Source organism: Sparus aurata, chromosome 11 (assembly GCF_900880675.1).
Source record: "Sparus aurata chromosome 11, fSpaAur1.1, whole genome shotgun sequence".
Taxonomy (NCBI): Eukaryota; Metazoa; Chordata; class Actinopteri; order Spariformes; family Sparidae; genus Sparus; species Sparus aurata.
In genome coordinates, this window is record NC_044197.1 from 22,131,340 (window position 1) to 22,145,519 (window position 14,180).

At 42.9% G+C, this 14,180-nt stretch overlaps 1 protein-coding gene and 1 long non-coding RNA gene across 4 annotated transcripts in view; one reads left to right on the top strand and one right to left on the bottom strand.

Annotated features, from left to right (window-relative positions):
* The window catches only part of LOC115591202 (cAMP-specific 3',5'-cyclic phosphodiesterase 4B-like), a 182,880-nt gene that overhangs the window by 22,105 nt on the left and 146,595 nt on the right, over nt 1-14,180 (bottom strand). The gene's annotated exons all lie outside the window — the stretch shown is intronic.
* On the top strand, nt 9,727-11,232 carry LOC115591203 (uncharacterized). Its single transcript, XR_003985925.1, has 2 exons — nt 9,727-10,053; nt 10,765-11,232. It is a non-coding gene; the product is annotated as an uncharacterized LOC115591203 (long non-coding RNA).

Below are 14,180 nucleotides of genomic sequence, written 5' to 3' on the forward strand. Positions count from 1 at the left end.
GAAAATTCAAAGGAGTGTTAGAAGATGTTTTGCTGTTCTAACGCCAGCAGATTTAAACAAGGATAACGAGAGGGTGGTTGGAGTGAAGCTGCAGGATAAAAATCAAGCGAACAAATTCAATTTAAAGAGAGACCTGTCCTAATGAAAGACCAGCAGAAACAGAAAAAAAAATCCAAAACATTTCAGGAATATGGGTTTTATTTCTGAGTGCAAACCTCTTCTTTTATGTTACAATAAGCATGATTACCATCAAATTTAGGATTATTTCAACTATGCGAGCGCCTATAATCAGAAAGAGAGAGTGTGTTGTAGCCGCTGCTGAACCTCGGAGTCTATATTCCAGCCCTATTCCAACTACGACTGCACATCAAAGGTTGGACCGAGGCCTTGTTGGAAAGCAGAGGGGGCGGCTGGTCGAGCTGGACTCACTCACTCACACACTCACACACACACACACACTTGCCTGCTGCTCCCGCATTGTATACACTCGGTGTCTCCTAGCTGCGGAGCACAACATGGCAGCAGGGTGTGCACTGCGGCGACCTTAGCGTGGCCACGTAGAATGTGTCCCCTGCTCTGATCTCCTCGCCATCAAAGACACGAGCCTGTTTGCTCTACCAAACATGAGAGGCACCTGGCGCTCTGCCCTCAGCCTTCCCTCGCTCTGATGAGGGCAGCGAGAGAAAGACGGAGTGTGTGTGTGTGTGTGTGTTTAGTTTAACTCCGCAAGCTTCTGATGTCAAAACGGCTTGCCCTCATTCGAGAGGTTTCTTATCCGTATTCTCAGCACTTTTGAGGTGGTTTGTGTTTCTGAGGAGCACAGAGAAGTCCTCTCCCCTGGAACTGTTTTCTCATCTGAACTTTTAAACTCTGCCGAGATGGAAAAGTATCATTTGAGCAGTCCACTGTATCAATGTTTTTATGGACTTAACTCGTAAAACCGTAAGTCCGTGCTCGCTAATGCTGAAGAGTCATTCTAACACTACATAAATGGGCTGCACAGTAACTTCTGTCTGAAGGGTGAGTACACTTATGAGGTCAAAATGTGCAAACGTGATTTAGTGGGTCAGGGTTTCAGAAGTAAAAGTCGTATTCATCCGAGGCCTGCCGGAGCACGAGTCTCTTGCTGTGGAATCATCTTTTATGCAAAATCAAAGGCACATGACTGTGAACGGAACAGCTAATGAAGGAGTCCACTACCACTCCAGAAGAACATTCAAGGAGCAAACATCCAAAACACAAAGCTTAAAATTATGCACTGCTAGCGAAAAAGGGGAGGCCAAAGATTATGCTTTTTTAAAAGCCGGATAATCCATTCAGCAGTTCAAATCAGTCAACTTTTAGATTCTAGGTCAATGTTACGTGAATGAAGGAGAAATGGTTTGATCCCTTCTTGCAACAGTTAAAGGTTCACTGTGGAGTCCTGCCAGTGGTTTCACATTATTTCTTTCATCAACAGGTTGCTGTTGTATAATGCGGCAATGCAGAGGCGGAGAAAGGGAAGACGTAAACATGCATGTAAACAACGCAGGATTCACACTTTTGAGAAAAATCATCTCTGATTTTACTGAGTAATACTACATTTAATTGTGACTTCTCTGTTTTTTTTTTTTAAGTTTCCACAGCGCATCTTCAAGAAAAATTCTGTTGTAATATTTCGTACAAAAAAAACAAAACAAAACTGGATCAGCTTCCAGTTCAGGAAAGGGGTGTGTGCACATACTGACGTGTGTTATAGTGTGTTGTCATTCGGCTACATCAGGGGTGAAACTCAATTTCTTGATGGATTGCTTGAGCTTTTAACCATGATTAAATCACGACTTCGATTTCAAAACACACAAAGCTCGTAAAAAAGCTGGTTTCGTGAGTCAGGACCTTAAAACTGGTCACAGGGCCAGATTCTTGTGGGTCCCCACAAACTAAATCCATCCTCTAGGTAGGTGCCAGATCCACTTAACTATAACGCTTGTATAACGGCTCTACTAGGATCGCTGCCCTGCTTGCAAGAAACACTAATACCAGCCTTTACCCCAGTAGTGCACCAAGCTTACCACCAGTCAGATTTATGTGCTAATCATTGAGGCATTAAACTCTTGATTTCTCAATACTGTTATGATATGATGGTTACAGCAACAACCAAATCTAATGATAATGATTTAAATTCTTCCCCTTCAGAGGAAAATTGGTTAAATGACCCCCCCCCCCCCCAAAAAAAAAAACAGACCCTGTTTTTATTCTGCAGCTAAGAAACAAAGTCAGTTGAACCAGTGAAAGACTTGAACTTGTTTTTTTTTTTTCCAGCTCTGTTTTGAAGTATTCACAGATGTGATTTGACACAGAACTTAGTACTGGCATGATCTGAAAGACAGGATAACGTGGTCATTTCTGTCCTAGAATCAGACAATAGGTAAATAAAAGTGGGGTTAAACAGCGGGGCTGAGAGACTGTTACAATGGACAGGAACACTGGAACAATAAAACATGTAAGGGTGATTAAAAACAAGTAAAACCACAGTTACACATTCAGTGATTCTTAAAGTTTTTGCATTTAAATGTTTTGCCTCACTGATCTTCATATTTACATAATTTGCGTCACGTTGAATCAAACAATACTTCTGCTTCTCAAAGAAAAGAGGAACTTAAACCGACTATCACCAACGAATACATGCTTTTGTACTGCACTTGATTTAAGAGCACAAGCATGCATGTTAGCCAGCAATTACTTCGGTTACAGCAGCCTGCACAGTGTACTCTCATGGCCCCAGATGGACCAAGGGAAACAGCATTCAAAAGCCAAATGTCTGCTGAGACACACACTAACACCACGATGTAAGAGGGGATTTCCACCGCCTCCACCCCGACACAAGGACCTTTATGATCAGCGCTCAGAAGTACAGCGTCTGTCCCACAGGGGCAGACAGGAAAACACGCACATACGCATGTACAATCCAGTCTCTCTCTCTCTCACACACACACACACACACTCACACACACACACACACACACACACACACACACACACACTGGTGCACTGTACATCAACTAAAATGTCTCATTACTGCACTAGCACATAAAAACATGTACTTTCCAGCTGAGGGAGGCAGAGCCAACAGGCTGCAGAGGCAGGGAGGGTTAGGAGGGGTGTGAGGTCAGCTTGCTCTGTCTCTGGCGATCTCTACATTCAATATTCAGTTCAGTTCAGCCAAAGAAACGGTGATGGAAAAACCTGGTCATTGAGTATATTCAGGTAGTCAGTCATTTTTTGGGCACATAACGTTGCTGAACCTCGACCTGACCAACTGAATCAACCCCGGATCATAACACTGCCCCCACAGGCTTGTATAGTAAGACACTAGGCTTGATGGGAGCATCATTTCATCCTCCTCTCTTCTTACCCTGATGTGCCCATCACACTAGAACAAGGTAAATCCTGATTCTTCAGACATGACCTTTTTTCCATTGCACCAGAGTCCAATCAAACTGAAGACTTTTTTTCTTAAGGCTACACAGCTGTTTAGTCCCAATCCCTTGAGTTCTGCTCACATTGTACGTGTGAGGAAATGCTCTTACTTTCACTATTTGACATAGCTATGAGTTCTACTGTTGATTTTTTTCGCTACAATTTCATATCACCAGTGATCTCCGATTACGATCATTCTAGGATTTTTTCCTTGAAGAAGATGTAATTGGCCACTATCCTTTCAGGTTTTAGTAATGCATTCTTAACCCAATTTTAGTAGTTTTATCAATCTCTAGTTGTTTTCTTTGCTTGATGCAGCCCAATAATTTAACCCTTCTGATACTAACATCTTTTCCACACTACTTGCTACTCACTGCATCAGTTAGGGTTAAATACCTTGTTGCCAGCTGAAACGTATCAATCACTTCAGTAATTATCCAAAGGAAGGCTCTTAGCCATTTACTTAGTTAAATGAAGGTGGTGACTTTTATTGGCCAGGCAGTGTATGTACAGGACTGAGAGAAGACGGGGGTGGACGAAATCACAGGATGTACCTACAAAACAGATATGTACTGAAATGCGAAACAATAAATCAAAATATGACTTAACAATGAGTTGAATAATTAAGCCGGGATCTCTGTGTCTTCGTCTCTTTGGTTTGGTGTCATGAACGTGCAACAAGGAGTTCTGAGCAGGCTCCAGCACCCCCTAACATTAGGCATTATAAAAACCAAATGATACAAAAGTCTGATTACATTGTGCATATATACAATAACATACAGTTAATATACACATACATGGACACATTGTTTTTAACACAACATGAGTAACATATACCGGAATTACCAGAGGGCACAATTAATTAAGAATTTGTCATGGACGGTGTTTCACACAAGTTTATGAAGTTTCGTTTGACTCAAAGACTCCTCAGGACCCCCAAGTGCTACAGAGTTCCTGCGTTCCTATACGGTATGGTTCATTATTAAATATTTCAAAACGTCTGTTGCTCTCTTCCTCTACCAGTCTACCTCCCTTCTCTCTCAAAAATCTGTTGATTTATTGACGCATGACTTTATGGGAGACTTCTCACTTCTACTTCTCAGTTGCAGCAGCAGTGCGTGTGCGCAACCACACACACACACACACACACACACACACACACACACACACACACACACACCCAAAGCTTTAGACATCTGCAGGGCATGGCATATGTTGCTATCAGATTAGTAGAGGTGTGCCCAAGGGATGTCAGGCCAGTGGAGGTGAAGCTGGGGGGGGGGGGCGTGTGTTTGTGTGTGTGTGTGCATAACAGCTGCATCTGTGAACCTCTCATGGGGATAGAGTCAGTTTCCTGTCTGTGATGTGATGCTAGCTGAAGCGAGTTATCAGCAGCCAAGATCTATATGGCATTGTGAAGGTTAAATCATTAGCGGAGATTAGCCACAGGCACTGACACACACACACACACACACACACTTATTAAACGCGCAGAATGAGAGGTTAGCAGGGGACAGTCTCTCATTTTAATTTCTGCTTTTAATTTATCATTGCCGGAGCATCATCATGTCAGCATCTCAGCTTTTAGAAGGGTTACGTGCCACAGTTCCAGCAAAGTGACGTAAACAGGCCACACACAACGAGAAACTCTGACGTCGTCTGAATGCCAGCAGGTTTCTGAATGAGACAGTCACTCAGAGTGGAAATCGTTCTTAAGTGGCATCTCTTGCTTTACAAGAAACAGAGCGAGCTGATCTGAAGCCTGTTACACAACACTTCCTTTCAAAGTCCGGTGATGGTATGATGAGGCTGTGTGCTTTTGTAACGCTGCTTTTCCATTTCTTATGGGCCGAATTATGACTTCACATGCACTGCATTGCAAAATCCACCACTGAAGTATTGTGAAAAAAAGGTGGTGGTGGAGTTTTTGGTTTTAGGAGCATGTAATGTGGCCCGGAGCATTCATGTGCCGGGTTCTAAGAAGTGACAGAATGACATCATAGGTCTGCGTTTCATTCGAGTTCATTTATCTGATTTACAGGGAGGCGAGTGCAAATAGCGTGTCAATAGATGGTATCAGGGTTGTTGTTGCCCTGTGTTTGTGAATCACATACAGAAGGGGGAGAAATAATGACCGGACATTCTGTTGCAATAGAGGATTTGCACTTGCTTCACCACTTATGAATTTGCAGCAAACATTAGACGGAGTCGTTCTGGGTAGATTTATCGCTCATGTGGTGACCCTCAAGAAGCAGCACTGTGGACACTTATTGGATGCTGACTCACACGTTGGGAATCTTGATTCGTTGTAATGTGGCAATAAATATGGTTTTCATAGTGGTCTGTGTTGATTAGTGGGGTTAAATCAGACAGCAAATACAAATCTGTTTCCCAAAACTATCCCTTTAAATTTAAGGTTAAATACAGTCCAAAGAATTTAATCAGATAACGAGATTGTGATGACAGAAATAGCGTCTTCACAGGAATTTGGCAGGAAATGTTTGTTCGGCTGTTTGCAGGTGAGCTCGTGGTCTTGGGGGCTGTTAAACTTGTTGTTTCTGGTGTCGCAGCAGGACGCACGTAGAGCAAGAATCTAGCAGATTCACGTGACTTCCAGTCTGGCTTGTGGCCCTTCTGCTTGTGTTTACGCTGTAATAAAGTCAGTACTGACCACAACACTTTTAACAAAAAATGCTACGACTGGGTCACATGTTACAACCATGCATGTGTGTACTTCATGTGTCTGTCAGACCCCCTTGTGGTTATTGCCCCCGCCCCACTCTCCTTGGACACAGTGTTCCCTGTCCTCCCCATAACATACGGTACACTTGTACACATTCCTGTGTGTTTCACTATAAAACCCAGTGGGAAAGCAACACAGAAATCTATAAATCTGAGCAGCACGCAGCAACTCCCACAGGGAGGACACTGATACCAGATCCTGTGGAGAATCCTTGGAATAACAGCGGGAACTGCTCTGCTGTGTTACTCAATCTGTCTAAATCAAGGTGGAAAGTTCTCAGACTGTGAGAATTGTATTTTTGATGCGACTCTCCAGCCCGGTTTAAACAGGGTGTATTCTTCTTCAGAAGGTTGGGGGATTTCGCGGCGTGTGCCCATCTGTGGTTTTAATCCTGCCTGGTGTGCAAATGTGTGGGATCCAACCTTAACCTCCCAAATAGCTGCTATGTTTTCATTAAGTCACTGGTCTTCTATTAATTAAAGTGAAAAAAGAAGGACTGTAACTAGTATTTACATGATTATTTTCCTGATCAATTTATTATCTATTTGGTAAATGCACTGTTTCTTTAAACAGTTTCTGTAAACCCCCACATTTTGTTTAGTCTGACAAACAGTCCGAAACTCCAAGACATTCTGATTCCAACGACATAAGACACAGAAAAGCATTACAATTCTTAAAACTGTAAAAAACAGAACTAATTATTTATTGGCATTTTTTGCTTGAAAACGTGACTTAAACTGTCAACTGATTATTAACAACAGGTTCTTTTTGTGTCCATTGACAAATCAATGTGGCACAAAAGACGCCTTTCAGGTTACATAGACTGACCTTTATGAAATCCATAGAGAGACATGTAGTGACTGAAAAGCACAATATTTCAGTGGACCTGATATTATACTTTTTTATTATACCTATACTGTAGTCCAGATTGGCCTTCAGTCCCAACTAGGGCTGGGGCGATTAAAGATACAGTGTCATTGCAGATCATGATTAAAAAAACAAACAAAAAACCCCCCACACACACAAACAAAGTTGATCATGGTGATCTTTCCTAATTGGGATGACTGTGAGTCCAGATAATCGTTACTATCCTCACATGACTGATTTGAAAAAGCTGTCTAGCTCACTGATGTATAGCCCTATATTGGTTTCCTGATTTATTTTGATTTGCCTCAGCCTGTCACCATGAATGAAGGCATGGCTTGTGCATTTTGGCCCCCACAACAACAAGTTAAATCGGATGTGTGCAAATACTAAGGATTCCAAACTAAAAAACGACAGGGAGATAAGGGTTCCAACAATTATTTATCCTTTATTTGTGCAGGAAGACCTTAGGATCATCGAATACTTATTGAAGATTCTATCTTCTCACCCAAAAAAAAAAGATGCGTGTCGTATTTGTGATGCAACAAAAAACATTTGTTTCTTAGCAAAGTGAAAGGTTAAAGTGATCCCAGTATGTTTTAGTACAGTGTTAGTTTTTATTTGAAAGTTTTAACAATATTCCAATGGTTATTGGGATAATTATGTTGGACAGGATAATTGTGACAAATTACATTTTCATATTGCCCCATGCCTCGTCCTGACTGAGCCAACCAGAGGCCTAATGTGTGCCTCTTGTTTCAAAAGACTTAACTGGAGACAGACCACATCCCAAGTCATGCCTTTTACATAAGACTGTTGGTGTACTAGCACACATTCACATGATTCACACATGCACTTTGTTCACTCACACACACGGGAGATACAGAGTGATTTATGCATGTGGGAGGTGAATGTGAAGAACATAATGTGAGGAGTGAACTGGGTCTGACATCACAGGGCCCGGAGGTTCATCGAGAGCAGCAGGCGTCTGCCTCAGTCTCACGTACAGTGATCGTGGCTATCTGACTGGTCGTCGTGTTCTGGCGTAGAAATGTGAGATGTTTTCTTTCTGTGTCTCCCTCACTCTCTCTGATAAAACAGATGGACGTCAGTGAGGCTGTTTGTCCGTCGTATCGGCGAGTCTTCTGCGTGGACCTGTGAGCAAAAACACCCTCCTGTCCTTGAGCCGCGCTCTCTCCGGCTGTTTTGACTCCTGCTCTCATAAACTCGACAGCATTCTCCCCCCCCTCCCGGCTCGCTCCTTCTCACCACAGTGTCTCACTCCCCTCAAAAACATGTGTACACACACAAACACATACACACAAACACGCAGCAACAGACCGGGCTTTGTCTGTGTTACCTGAGGTGAACTCCCACATTGGGAGCAACAGTACTGACGGGGCTGAATGGGCCTCATTGTCATGCTGACTGGCATTTGCCCCTCGGGTTGATTAGCATGGATCAGAGGAGCCACGAACCCAGTTAGCCAAACTTCTGTTGCTGTTGATGCTTTCGTTTCTTTTTCAGGTTTCAAAGTCTAGAGTTATGATTACTGAGGTTAACTGTTGGCTCAGGGGTGGAGAAACAAGGGAGGGGTACAGGTTATCGAGGCTGAGTAAGTGTGATTTGATGCTGTAGCAACGTGCTGACATGACATGCTTTAAAGGTGATCATCAGAGCAATTTTAAATTGATTTGCGGTGACCCAGCAGACCCAGGACATGCCAGCAAAATGCCCCCCCACAGCACAACAGATCCACCGTTTGTTAGGTCACCGGAATGCTCGATGTTATGTCATATTTTCCCATGAGACACTTTACTTTACTGTCATGTCACAGGTCGAAAGGGGGGGGGGGGGTCCAGGAACGCTGGCAAAGACACACCAAACAGTTTGAATGTTTTGCCCAAGGAGACATCAACAAGGATTCCCTTATGGATACAAGTGATCTGTCATCCTAGCTAGAGCAACCATTAGATTTAATGTTAAACAGGAAAATGAAATGAAAATTCAAATTCGCTATCTTCTCAACCCAATGCTAATTAAAAAAAAAAAAAAAAAAAACAGTTTCAAAAACAGACCTTCAAAAGCCCTGAGATCCAAAACTGATTTGAAAAGACATGTGCAGACGGCTGCACATGTCTTTTCAAATCCATGCACCTTAGCATGGCTGAGAAGCACCATTTACACCTCCCATTGTGCTGTCAAGCTTGTGGACCCAATTCAGACTGGCTGCATGCTAATACTTTAAGCGTAGCCGCTACAGTGAAGATTTTTGGCTAATAAAGGGTGCCAATATTGTTTTGTCTAATCAGTTTGGGATCTCTGGTCCTCTGAGGACTCGGGTTACACCGAATGAGCTCTATAACATGTATAATTAAACCAACAATGCCGTGGCAGTAAAATGAACAATACAGGTCAGCTACCGGTTCTATTTGATGCCTATTATTTGGTTTAAGATATGCAGGTGTGATCAGTTCAGGTTAACATGTTGGAAATACACAAGACACCCCACCAGCCTCTGTGACCTTTTTAAACCAGGGCTCAGATCACTTTTACAGGTTTTCTTTCCAATAATGAGGAAGTAAACAACCTCAGTGGGCTGCAGCTGGGCAGGCCCGCCTCATGTGTCACACTTCTTCTGTTTCTCTGGCTTTGATATCTGGATAAGATTTTATAGAAGGCCGAGCAAGAAATCATTTTGGTCTCAACACTTTTCCAGCTGTTGTTGAACCGTTGTCAAGAAAAACACGACCATCTTATTAACAGTATCTCGACCGTATTTAGCATGCTGGCCTTGAAACGGAGCCAAGCCAGGCCGGTCCACGCCAGGACGCAGCAGAGTTGATGAGCGAGGTGCGGAAAGCCACCGGAGGGGCTCTATGACGAAGGGGTTTGCGTGCAACGAAGGATCGGTGTCTGGAGAAACATATGAGGACCAGCTGAGACAAACCTCAAATGACCTCGAACAGCATGCCTCCTCATGATGGGTAAGCATGGCGTGTCAGTGTGTCTGCACACGTGTGTGTGTGTGTGTGTGTGTGCCCCACCACACACAACACAATCAAATTGGGCCAATAAAGTCTTTTGGCAGTGGCGAGCACGCACAATACGACTGATTGTGTTTGTCCATATTGGCTAAATGAAACTTCCTGATTGAATCAAGATTAAATACAAGTTCCCTCCAAGTAACAACTAAACAGGCATGTGGCATTCATGGCCACAACAGACCAAAGTTATCTTAATGCTGCCTTGCCAAAAATCAGCGACATTACTGCAGAGTAATGATAACCAAACCATGATTTGGCTGTTCCGTTTCTTTGTTGTTAATAATCAGGAGGATTTTAATTAAAATGGGGTGGTGAATCGATTTTTAAACAGGCGGCTGTCTGTCCTGTTCCACAAAGAGGGCGGTGATGGTGGTGTTTTTTTGGTGGGGGTGGGGGGCTGGGGGGGGACCAAAGGCTTCACAAATACCAAAACAAAAGAGCCGGTCTGTGAAGCAGAGAGCGTTTGAATCCATCTGCGCCGAGCTGAACAGGCCTGCTGGCAAGAGAATACTTCAGGGGAAGGGCAGCCGTCTACTTTATGACTGTGCTGACGTCAATGGCATAATTCAAATACTTGCAGAGTGCAAGCTTCCAGCTTTCTGAACCTGCTCTCTCTCTCTCTCTCTCTCTCTCTCTCTCTCTCTGTGGCAGGCCGCTGCTAAAACCCGATATGGAATCGGACTCCAGTAAAAACTGAGAAATAAAACAACAACAGGAGTGGAGTCGTGTCAGGATGAAAATGGCACAAAACCACATGGCATTCATTTGCTGGTTCTTCAGTCGTCACAAAGGCGAGCGACAGATTCACAAATCTTTGGGAATTTGCTCACAGAGAGTGACATATTACTGTGGTGAAGACTTATGAGACCTAACTTTTTCGACGGAAACTGATTAGCAAGAAGTGTGTATGTATTTATACTGTGTCAGTGAAAAAGGAAGAAGAAAACCAAACTGATATCAATTAAACCCCTTTTTCTCTGAAGAGCTATTCTCTTTTACTGAAACAGGGAAGTGACACTGATTCTGTGTGAGGCGGTGTGCATGTTGTGGCTGCACACTCGCACACATTTACTCTACAGTTTTACCAGCGAATACTTTAAAATGTTCAAATAAAAATGTCAAACTTTCTCTTGTTCATGCTTCTCAAATACAAATATTAGATTTTTCATCACACTGTCAATTTAATGTTTTGTGGTTTTGGACTGTCGGTCGCACCCAACAAATGACCGAAAGCTTCTGGGTAATTTTATGTGTATTTCTCACATTTTTTACCTTGTGTAGAAAAGCCGCTAATCAATTGATAGAGTATATAATCAGTAGATCAACCGATAAACTAACTGGCAAAACAAACAAGCTAAATCTGAAATTAACCGTACATAATAAGAGGATGGTAACAACAACAACACTTTGCGGTGACTTTGACTTGCCCTGTGAGCTCGACTGTTTGATCTGACATCAGATTATTTCCCAGAGTTTGAATGACATCACTGACTTACATCGCGGGATTAGCGGGGATGACATCATTGGATGGAGCCTTGGACGGCTGCAGACAGACTGACAAACAGCTCAAAGCTTGGTTTGCTCTCATGAGAGTGAGGAAAGTGGAACTGTGTCGAAAAAGTTTACACGCCAAGGCATTTTGTGCACGATAGCTATTGCATCAAACACGATAAAGCATCTGAAGCAAACCAAATTCAGAAACACACTGACGATCTACTTTTTTTCTCATGTGGCGCACAGTTACAGCACTTTTCCTCTGACTCGAGGCTTAATTTCTTGGCTCGCAAAGCAGGTATAAACTGAGGCATGAAGCTGAATTTAATCAACTTTTCTATGATTTGTTTTTTAGAAGAATCCATGACCTGAACTGACATTTGGGCTCGTTACAGTTCATTTTTTTGCCTTTTGATGTTAGATCTCACTGAGGGGACACAGGGATTCTGTTTGTTACAGTTTGCGAGCCGCAAAATGCAACGCACCTGCAATCCAGGGCCAAGACAATTTGCGAAAAGGCTGACGTGAAGTTATCAAATTTCAACTGAGCTCTACTGACATGTTTAACTTTTTTTTTTAAATCTTATTTTGTAATGAGTATTCGGCGCCTCAGAGAGGAGAACTGACAAAGAGCCAAATCAGCAAGCAGAATCAAATTTGAAGTGAAACATCTGATAGCAGCTAATGACTCAACCGACCTTTGCATCAAGCCTCTGCATTAACAAGTCTACACAAACACACACACACACACCTCCACACATGCAAGAAGGGTGTTTTCCACAACTCAGCTCTGGATCTCCCCTGGCTGGGAGCTGCAGGAGTCCGTGCCAGCGGGGTATAGAGAGCTTTGAGTAGGGTAAATACTTGGCACCACAGCTTCTTTATGACACTGGAAACTTGTAAAGCGGAGGTCAGGCCTGTCGTTTATGGCCACGTTCCAACACCGGGATTACTTTAAACTGAACCGTGAACTCACGACTCCAAATTAGAAGCCTATGTTCGACTTTTTGAAAAAAAAAAAAAAAAAACTCCCTGAGAGACACAAAGAGATTGTTTGTGACGGTCAGTGTATTCCTCGGACGGTTGTGCCAACTATTCTAAAACCTTCAAGATGCCAGTCACGCCGTGGAAACCTCCAGCCTTCTTTAACCCTCGGAGGAACACCTGACTGACACCTGACAGTTGGAGGGCAGGGCAATGGTGAAATGCGACCTAATGCTGGACGAGGCATGGCAATCAGCTGGCACCTTTCTATATTTAATTTGAGACGACATGGCTGTTGACACACAAGCACGCAAATACGACCCTGCTTGTAGCAACATGTATAACATAGGCACACGTGCAGAGATGATGTGTGTTTTAAAGGTTTTTGGTCCAACTATGTTCCAACAAAGTAGCCGTGAGTCCAAGACTACAGGGAGAGAAACATAAGACCGGTTGTGAACAGGCCGGTAATTTAGCTGACATACTTTTCATTTCAAAACAATCTGCTTGGAGTTAACACCTAAAGGGAGCACACTAATTATGCGAATAAAATCATATTGCGTGAATTACAATTTTTGCACACCAATGTACAAAATAAACAATCACTCGTGTCTATATCAGCTATGACATATGACGGTCTTAAAATTGCTGGCACAACCAAATCCAGAGACGGTGTGGTGTACATTCATCACACACAGGAGGGCATTTTTATTCGCCTGCCCATCTGACATAACAATAGTAAACAGATGTTGTCAACAGAGGTGACGACAAACAGCTGACAGACACATTCTCACACTGTAGATCTGATCACATACTGTTGGAATGAAGATTAAAAGCACAAATAAGAGCAAGACTGACAGAGAGGTCGAAAGGACAAGGTGAGCACAGCAGCGTCGACATATAAGAGTGTCTTTCCATCGCCATGTGGTAACGAGCTAAGCTCTTACGCAACACATTTCCAATTACAAATAGGCTTCTTCATCCCTCAATACCTTTCTCCCTCCATCTCTCCCTCTCTCTGTCTTTCTCTCTCTCTGAGGGTCTGAGCAGCCTCCAGCTCATCAATCACCAGCTACAAAGAAAGACAAAGAGCCGAATTCCTGGAAAAGAGCAACAGACAGAAAAGTGCACCAGTTTGAAGGTACTTGCGTAACCATTTAGGTGAATGTCAGGGCTGATCTGTCTGTCTGACTGAAAGAGGCCCGATGAAAGTGAGCGACTTTGTTGGAACCTGACGTATGAGATACAGGCGAACGCGGAGAGATTTTTCTGAAATCACATCAACAACACATACTGGACTTTTTAGGGCTGTCTTGCACGTCATTTTTTTTACAGAATTGAAAAGCTTTAATTGAGGGTTTTTCAAATGAAAGAATGTCTGCCATCACACTTAACAACATCATCACCGAACCCAATCATCACTTTGAATAAAGACATTCATCAAATGAATTGTAGCGTCGATCACCAAGTCAGCGCAGACACACGATATGATCTTTTAATAGCGATACATTTATTTTATGTTGCGCTTTTCAAGGTACTCAAAGAAACTTGGCAGGTTAAAAAGCAGAATAATAAAAACAACACACCGA